General features: G+C 37.5%; 1 pseudogene; it reads left to right on the top strand.

The window, feature by feature from the left end:
* Positions 1-2868: 2868 nt before the first annotated feature.
* Positions 2869-3308, top strand: LOC120591593 (protein cornichon homolog 1-like; annotated as a pseudogene).
* Positions 3309-10344: the final 7036 nt, after the last annotated feature.

The raw sequence follows: 10344 nt of genomic DNA, 5'->3' as shown, positions 1-10344 counted from the left end.
TAGTCAACTCTTATGCACCAGAAGACATCAGGCTTCTTTACTGGCCACACAGGGGAGTTGTACGGGCTATGAGCAGGACAAAAAACACTGGCTTCTTCCAGTTCCATAATGGAGCCATGAGCTCCATTTCCTCATGGACACCAGGCAGGCAATATTGTTTTGTGTTCACTACTCAGGTAGCCTGGGGCAACCCCAATGGAGAATGAATAATAGTTTTCACTGCCCAGATGCGAAGGCAGAATTCACCGGCAGTGGTATTCAATTAAGCCTCACAAAACATCAGTCCCTAAAATGTACTCCTGTATGGGCGATGTGTACACTTGGTACCTCCAAGGAGGAAATCTGCCAATACCTAGTGTCACAGGAACCTGTTGCATGAGAATAATTTAACCCCCATTGCCTTCTATGGTTGCAGTGGGTCCAGGAAACTTGTCCAGATTCCCATAAAGCAGGGTGCTGTCAGCACCTGTGTCCACTAGAGTTAATACCCTCTGTACATTGCAGGGTGACTAATGTATAGTCAATTCCACATGCAGCCTCGGGTCAACCAGCTTCCCCACCAACCGGGTGTCGTGGCAGAATCCCTAATCTTGGAAATAATTGGCCAGCTGCACCTCATGGGTTGTGGCTTTCCTAGGAATAAGAGTGAATTGCTGGTCAGGGTACAGCTGATTCCACAGCTCCAACAACACTTCATTATGTTGCTGCTCAATCTTTTTTGCAGTGACCTCTGCTGTGAGGAGATCAAACCACATCTTCCCGCGGTTCACTTTCACAGCTGAATGGGCTGGAGGCTGCTCTGCTCCCCTTTTTCGGCTACGCCTCCATCTGTGCATTGGCCAGTTTGGGAGTGCAGGGGGCGGTTCTGGGTGCACTTAGATGGAATGCTTCTTGCTTTTCACTTCCACGTCCCCCAACCTGGCTATGGCAGAAGTCACCTTGTGGATCTGCCTATCCACATAAGGGGCCAGCAGTGCCACCAAGGTGCCAAAATTACCAGCAGGGCCAGAAGTCAAAATCAAGTCCTTCATAGGGGTTGTAAATACTTCATCGGGGCTAGTATACTGTGTGTGAAACATCATCTGTTTCATGACATTTCCTGAATTATCTGGACCAGATCTAAGTACATGGCCCATCTGCTCACTTTCTCTGGCAGCTCCTCCAGGTCAGCCCACAGTGTCAGTGCAACAGACATGAGCCAATTAATCAGGGAGTGATTGCCTGCGCCCTGTGCCGTACACAGGAGGCGCTGCCGGAGGGACTGTATCACTGTTATGGAGGCCAGCTGAGCCATCTCTTCCCGAGATAATTCAGTCTATTTGGCCCCGTAACCCCATAGCCACAGCGGCCACCCTCGGCTCTCTGCCATACCCGTTTCGTCAGGTCTCAGAGTTTGGTGAGGGTGTACTGGATCAAGGTGGTATGCTTTTTAGCCTGGGAGGTGCCACCAGCTTGCCCCCCACCCCCACTCTGGGGCTAATGGCTGTTCCACTTCAACCTGCTGCCATATCTCTGGCTGCACCTGCTGCGGTGTTGTCGGTGGGCTCCCAGACCAGGACGATGGCAGAGACCTGTCAGAGTTCCGCAGCATGCGTTCCTCTGCCGCCAGTCGCCTTTCCAGAGCGTCTTCCTGACATTGTAATTGCTGCACCCTCTGAGCCTGGTCCTGAACCTCTAGTCTGGCTTGCCGTAGCACTGCCAAGAACATCCAGTCCACCTGACCCACTGCCTCCTGGTGAACGGTAGGGACATTTGGCTCCAACATCTCCAGGGCTTTCCAGACATCCTCTGGACGCAGCTTCACTCCGTCCCAATCCTCTGGTGGCATCCACATAGCCAGATACATGGCCATGGGATACCACTAGGAGGCAGAGAGCCACCCAAGTATCTTCCACCCGAGGACTGTCTCTGAAGTGCTGGGGGCTGTACTCACCTCATCCTGTCAGCTACTCCACGTGTCAGTGCCGAGCTGATCGAAAAGGGAAGGTTTTGGTGGTGAGACACTCAGTTGAAAGAACCCACGAGGGGCCAAGATGTGAATGAAATGGCAGGCATCTACTTTATTGTGAGAAGTGTGCTTCTGCTCCATTAGGGGACCACATGGGCTTTATGTATGTCCAAGAAGAATAGTGGCATTCTGCTACACATGCGTGATACAAAAAGCAGAATCATGCTTACATATGTTAGGCACAGGTACCCTGCTACAGTAATGTAACATTCTAAATCTGGGGTCCTATTCCTAGCTGCAAGCTTGGATCATAGCCAGACCTGGGGCCCACGCCTTAGTCTCAGAAAGTGTTTTATGAATTTGACCCCAAAGGCAAGGGAAGTAAAAGCAAAAATAAATGAATGAGACTATATCAAACTAAAAAGTTTCTGCACAAATACCAACAAAACAAAGGCCACTAACCAAATAAGAGAAGATATTTGCAAACAATACCTCTGATAAGGGGTTAATATTCAAAATTGTGTTTTTCCTTAGCGTATCACCAGTTTACATTCTTTATTTTTCATTGAGATGTTCATCTTTTGTCTTATTCACTTATAATTCTTTGTTTTTTAAGGCTGTTAACTGTTTTATTGCACATATTGCAAATAGTTTCCTCCCCTTTGGTACCTGCCTTTTTACTTTATTTTTTATGTATTTTGATATAAATTTTTTATTATTTTTATGTAATGGAAATTTTGGTCATTTGATGGGTTACTATTCCTCTTAAAACCCAGTCTTTTGGGGGGGCACCCTGGTGGTGCAACAGCATCAGCATCAGTCTTGGCTGTGGCAGGATGAAGTGAATGTTTTTACCCAGAGGGCCCTGCACCAACTTTCTCTGTTGGCACTGATGCTCATCTCTGCTCCTCCTCCCAGCCATGACATTCACATTGGCAGCCCTCTGCTACATGTTGGTTCTGCTGCTCGCCAATATTCTCATCTTCTTCACCATTTGGCACATTATAGCATTTGATGAGCTGAAGACTGATTACAAGAATCCTATAGATCAATGTAATACTTTCAGTCCTCTTGTCCTTCTAGAGTACCTCATCTATGCTTTCTTCTGTGTCATGTTTCTTTATGCAGCAGAGTGACTTACACTAGGTCTCAAATATGATATACCTCTCTTGGCATATTATATTTGGAAGTATATGAATATACCAGTGATGAGTGGACCAGGACTCTATGACCCTACAACCATCATGAATGTGGATATTCTAGCATATTGTCAGAAGGAAGGATGTAAAAATTAGCTTTTTAGCTTCTAAAATTACTTTACTACCTTCAGGGCATGATCTATGTTTTGGTGAGCTCTTAGAAAAACACACAGAAAATGGTCTGGTTAAGCGCATGCAAAAAGCCACCAAATGAAGGGATTCTATCCAGTAAGATCCTGTTTCTAATAGTAGTCTATGGAATCTGATCAGTTACTTTAAAAAATTGCTCAGTTTTTAAATGTTTCCACAGTTTTTGCTTGTGGAAAGACTTTTCACATGTTATACTAGGATAAAGAATTTAAATAGAATTGTGGATAAATTAACATAAAAAGGTTACCTCTGATGTTGACAGGTTTGAACTTGCACTCCTTAAGGAACATCCATAATTCCTTGAACGATTGCATTAATTATTGACTGTCCTTAGTTCACTAGAAGCTTTTGTTTAAGGAACATGAAGAGCTCATTTGTTTTTGTTTTTGTTTTTTGTTTTTTTGAAATGCCATATAATTATAAATTAGCTGTAGATATCAGGTGCTTTTGATGAAATAAAAATATATTTTTAATCTGTGGGGAACTTCATGGATTTCCTCATCACATAGATAATTATATATGGATACATTAAAAGAATAAGAGAGAGAATTTTTCCTTTGACTTGAATATTATCCCTGTATATTGCATGAATGAGAGATTTCCATCAGAGTAATATACTGGCTTTAATTCTTAAGCATAAGTGAACATGATATAAAAACACACTGAATTACTTATGTAGAGTGCATTTAAAACTATTTTAAATGTGTTTCAATTTATAAGACATTACTTATTAAGAAATTGATTATTGTACTTACTGTTCTAATCTTGTGGTAAAGGCATTCTTAAGAATTTGCAAGTACTTTAAATTTACAAAATTGAATGAGAGAAAACTGTATAACCATCCTGCTGTTCTTTTAGTGTAATACAATACAACTCTGAAATTAAAAAAGTATTTTTTATCATTGCTATAAGACCATGCATTATTTTGCTCATACTTTTCTCTTTAAAATTTTCACATTCCATTTTTCTATAGCTGACTATTATCTGCCATAGAATTCTTTTTAAATTAGAAATCAATAACTTTATTTATTTTGAAGTTTTTATTTTTTTTATTTTTCGATTATAGTTGATATTCAATATTATTTTATATTTGTCTCAGGTGTACATCAAAGTAGTTAGATAGTTACATAATTTACAAAATTATTTCCTGATTAGTCTAGTAACCACCTGGCACTATACATAGTTATTGCAATATTATTGACTACATTCCCTATGTTGTAATGTACATCGCCATGACTATTTCGTAATTACCAATTTGTACTTCTTAATCCCTCTCCTTTTTCACTTACCCCACAACTTTCCTCCCATCTGACAACCATCAGTTTGTTCTCTGTATCTACAACTCTGTTTCTGTTTTGTTTGATGGGTGCCTTCTTCAAATTATTTAAGTCTCAACACGAATATCACTTCAAAACTTTCATCGACCGTCTAATCTTAAATTAGTTTTCTCTAGGCATTTTATTTCACATAATTCATTTATTTTTTATTGTACTTCATACAATTAATAACTAGCTTTTTTCTATACTTCCCACTCCACAAAAGCTGGAACTAATTTTATCTGTTCAACTGTATATACCTAGTGTCTAGAAAGCACCTAACAGAGAGCAAGTGGTCAATAGAGATCTGTTAAATGAATAAGTAAATACCTTACTTTTTGAATATATTATTAAAATATGAATCTATTTTACTTTGTTGACTCATATTGTATATATAACTTTGTATATGCAAACCAAATCTAATTCTGTACTTTATTTTAATCAACATTATAACATAAATGTTTTCTTACATCATTAAAATATTCATAAAATAATTTCAATGGCACTCTAACATTATGGCAGATAAACACATAGTTTATGCAAACACTCTTGTCCTTGGCCATTTACACTGTTTGCAATTATTTGCTATTATAAATAATACCAGAATGAACTTCTTTGTCAAAAACATTTTTTATCGAATTTAATTCACTAAGAGATTCCTCGAAGTGGAATTATTAAGTCAAAGTGTATGAATGTTTTTAAAATTTTTTGATACATTTTGCAAAAACTGCTTTTCCAAAAGGAAGTCATCTTTTTTCATTACACTAAAATATTAGCAAGACTAGTTTCCCGCACATTTGAGTATAAAACCACTTCCACATGTGGCTTACAGAAAACTGAACTTCATGTAGGTGGAGCACTTGAAATTTCCACTATCAATCATTTTTTTTTGTTTGCCACATAGTCTCCAAGAATTCTAGTTTAAATATCCATATATCCTAAATGGGTAACCTATGATGCTCTGAGGAGGCAAAGACACATTATCATAGATTATTTTATCATATTGAATAACTAAAATGATAACCCTGAGGGAACAGAACATAGACTAGATAAGTTTTGATAAGTCCATGTGTTTTGGAGAATGTAAGGTAAAGAATACTTAGATCTTAGAGAAGTCTTCCAAAGGTGGAGATTATCTTATTCCACTTTATGCCCTAAACAATTTAGAAAGATGTCTTTCACTTATTATGCTATCAGTAAATAGAATGAACAATAAAACTATGTTGATGTAGGAAAGCCCTTCCATAGCCATTATTTATTTAATTTTCACAAAAGTCTTTGGAGACAAATATTGGTAGCTTTTCTTTATGTGTGAGAAAACTAAGGCTCATGGACTCTCAGTTAAATGAGCTAAAATGACTTGCTCAAAGTCAAACAACCAGTAAGTGGAAAAATTGGGACTTGGAGCCAATCTGTTTCACTCCAAACCCATGCTTCTACTTCAGTATGATGATTGAGTGAGTGAATAAGAAAGATAGTACAGAGATTGTCAAGAGAGCAAAGACAAATAAGGCAGCCTCTGTGCACCCTTACTTGGGAACTAAAACTCTAAAGGTTGTAGAAGCCAGAAAATAAAAACAAGATAAATGTAAGACTGATTTCTTCTTAAACTCTCCTGCTCCTTCTCCCTCTCTTTTTATATCTTTTTAAAATTTATAATTATTCTGAGGTGCCTCTCCTATGACTTGGCCACCCTTCTGTGGTTAGAAGTAATCTGTGTCCATGACATCTCCAGATATAAGAAAAAAATCCAAGTGTAATCGCATTGTGTATCAGTAACTACTGATTCATTACTATGGCTTGCATATGACAAAGAAATAAGCTCAGTAATACTTGTTTAAAGTAAGTTTGATTTTCCAAAGAAAAGCATAGGTTAAATTTCTGTGCTTCAAATACTTCATATGACTTGAGTAGCAAAAAGGGAAGTATTTTTAAATGCAGTGAAATGAGGACTTATATTTCTCGGTGGTCCACTAATTGTATTATGAAAGTCTTTATAGTTACCCTTCCTGAAGACATGGCATTTAATTTTAAAATTTTGCCAAATGTCCCAAAAATGTCTTAATGCCTTATCTTTATTGTGCCTATGTCTATATACGTAACTATCTTGCCATTGAGCCTAAGCAGAGACTCTTGATAAAGACTGTTAGCAAATCTTTCTTCTATTACCAGCCTGGGTGAGACTGACCACATATTTTGCAAACTGAAATCTACTGTCTACCATGGACCAAGCATCTTTAGGTTGCCAAATGGCTAAATGCATTCAAAAGGTCCATTTTTCTGGGGCTTAATTGTCAAACCCATCATTGTATCTCAGTTATGATCAAATGGTGATAATCAAATTGCACATATATGATTTTTTTCTTGGACCATTTGATAATAACAAGTTAAAACAACGAGATGATTAAGTTTGCTTTATTGGCCTATCCCTCACAATTTGACATGTATTCAGGTTTTCCGATTAAAGTTAGTTTTGTTTTCAATTCAGGGGAACAGGAAGAAAGAATTGGTTTTGTTAGGTGTGCTTATAATTTAAAAAAAAAGAAGTTACATTGCTTTTTTCTTCTATTCCTGATATTGTTTTAAAAGTATGATTAAGTAAATTATGCTATAGAATCCCTGCTTAAACCTGGCAGTATAGGTTTTTAATGCATTAACAAGCTTTTTTTTTTTGCCAATATTTTATTTAGCTTTCAGTCTAGATTTATAAATAACGTTAAGTTATTTTTATATGTTTATCTTAATAAGAACTATGATTGTATTATAAAATGACTTTGGAAATTTACCTCTGTTTCTATATTTCAGGAGAAATTATGAAAAATGGAAATTATATACCCATTGAAAATTATAAACACTGCATGTTGTATAGTTGCCTTTGTTGGAGATGTGTTAATACTCTTAATTTCTTATACAGACAGTGGGTTCAGTTTTTCATTCTTATTTAATTTGTTTTAATTTTTTAACAGAATATCTATTTCAACTAATTTTTAAATTCATTTTTATTTTTCAATTACAGTTGACATTCAGTATTATTTTATATTAGTTTCGGGTGTATAACATAGTAGTTACACATTTATATAATTTACAATATGATCCCCTAGTATCCACCTGGCACTGTACATGGCTATTACAATATTATTGACTATATTCCCTATGCTGTATTTTACATCCCCATGACTATTTTGTAACTACCAATTGTACTTCTTAATCTCTTCACCTTTTTCACCCAGTTCCCCAAACTCCTCCATCTGGCAACCATTAGTTTATTCTCTGTATCTATGTGTCTGTTTTGTTTTATTCTTTAGATTCCACATATAAGTGAGATAATATGGCATTTATCTTTCTGACTTATCTCGCTTAATGTAATATCCTCTAAGTCCACCTATGTCATTGCAAATGGCAAGATTTCATTTTTATGGCTAAGTAATATTCCATTTATATATGTGCCATTACTTCTTCATCCAATCTTCTATTAATGAACACTTAGGTTGCCTCCATATCTTGGGAATTGTGAATAGCTCTGCTGTGAATGTAGGGGTACATAGATCTTTACAAACTCTTTTCCATAGTGGCTATACCAATTTGCAATCCCACCAACAGTGTATGAGAGTTCTCTTTTCTCCACATCCTCACCAACACTTGTTGTTCTTTATTTATGATAGCCATTCTGACAGGTGTGAGAAGATATCTCATAATTTTAATTTGCATTCGTCTGATGATTAGTGATGTTGAGCTTCTTCTCATAGATCTGTTGGCCATCTGTATGTCCTCTTTGGAGAAATATATATTCAGGTCTTCTGCCCATCTTTTAATTAGATTGTTTGTTCTTTTGTTGTTGAGTTGTATGAGTTCTTTATAAATTTTAGATATTAATCCCTTGTCAGATGTATCATAGGCAAATACCTTCCTCCATTCAGTCAGTTGACTTTTTGTTTTATTGATGGTTTCCTTTGCTCTGCAAAAGCTTTTTAGTTTGATGTAGTCCCATTTGTTTATTTTTTCTTTTGTTTCCCTTGTCCAAAGAGATATGTCAGGAAAAAAAAAATTACTAATAGCAGTACCAGAGAGTTTACTGTCTATGTTTTCTTCTAGAAGTTTTATGGTTTTGATCTTACATTTAAGTCTTTAATTTATTTTGAGTTTATTCTTGTACATGGTATAAGAAGGTGGTCTAGTTTCACTTTTTTTCTTGCATTTATCTGTCCACTTTTCCCAGCACCATTTGCTGAAGAGACCATCGTTACCTCATTGTATGTTCTTGCTTCCTTTGTCATAGATCAAATGACCATATAGGAATGGATTTAATTCTGGACTCTCTATTCTTTTTTACTGATTTATGTATCCATTTTTATGCCAGTACTATTCTGTTTTGATTACTATAGCCTTGTAATACAGTTTGATATCAGGTAGAGTGATACCTCCAACTTTATTCTTCTTTCTCAAGATTTCCATGGCTTTCTCACATTACCACATGTGCTGAGGGTTCCTGCCTGCCAATAAATATTTGGTCCAGGGAAGGAGCAGGGTGGAGCTGGCTGTCTGGGTAATTTGTAGGCTGAGTGAAGCGGAGTCTCAGGGAGACATTGGGTGGGGCAGGCTGATCTCACCAGGCCAGCACAGCTTCAGAACTGGCTCCAAAGGGGGAGGAATCAACACAGACAAAATGTCATCCAACTGTAAACTGCACCAGAGGGGGACCCAACAAAGAGCAATGGTGATTGTCCCTCCAGCCCTTGACCCAGCGCCACCCAGCTCAGTCTTTTCCCATATGTCCCTTGTGCCTCTTGAGCTGCTGACCCTCTGCTGGAGCCCAGGGTGAGTGTCTGCGAGCAAGTTGGTCTGTATGCAGGCCCTTTAATAAGACATCTGAGTTTTCAGGTCCTTTCTATCTCACCCACATGTCCAGAATCCCCACTGATTTTTACAGTCATATTTTGTGGGAACTTCTCTTCTCTGGACTGGAACCCTGGGCTGGGGAAACCTGTGTAAGGCTAAGGCCCCTTATTTTTTCAGAGGTGTCTGCAGCTGCATTCTCACTTCTGCTGCTCAACTGCCATGTGTAGGTGCAGGACCAGCCTGCTTCATTTCTCCATCCCTCATTCCATGCTTAATGTGGCTTTTTCTTTATAACTTCAGAAGTATGTGTTATAATCAGTTAGACTTCAGGTGGTTCTCCAAGTGGTTTGTTTTATAATTTGGTTGTAATTTTGATGTGATCATGGAAGAAGGTGAACCTTGATTTTACCAAGCCGCCACCTTGACTGGCTCTTTGGATTCATCTTCTTTAGAACTCCTTGGACTTCCTGAATCTATATATCTGTATTTTTTTTCTCCCCCTCAGGTTAAGGATGTTTTCAGCCATTGTTTCTTCAAATACCTTTTTTGCCCCTTTCTCTTCCTTTTCCACCCCTGAGATTTCTATAATGTGAATGTTAGTATGCTGGATTTTGTCTTATAAATTCCATAAACGACCTTCATTTATTTTCATTCTTTTTCTTTTTCTGCTCTTATTGTGTGATAGTTCCTCTGTCTTGTCTTCACGTTTACTGATCCTCTTTTCTGCTGCATCTAGTCTGCTGTCAAATTCCTTTATTGTATTTTTTTTCACTTCATTTATAGTGTTCTTTAGCTCTGTAACTTCTGTTTGATCCTTTCTTATATTTTCTATCTCTTTGTTGAAGTTTTTCTGTATTCATCCATTCTTCTGAATTCAATGATCGTCTTTATGACT

This window comes from Pteropus medius, unplaced genomic scaffold (genome assembly GCF_902729225.1).
Source record: "Pteropus medius unplaced genomic scaffold, Ma_sr-lr_union100, whole genome shotgun sequence".
Taxonomy (NCBI): Eukaryota; Metazoa; Chordata; class Mammalia; order Chiroptera; family Pteropodidae; genus Pteropus; species Pteropus medius.
The sequence above is the reverse complement of the archived record's forward strand: the minus strand, read 5'-3'. Positions and strand labels throughout refer to the sequence as shown.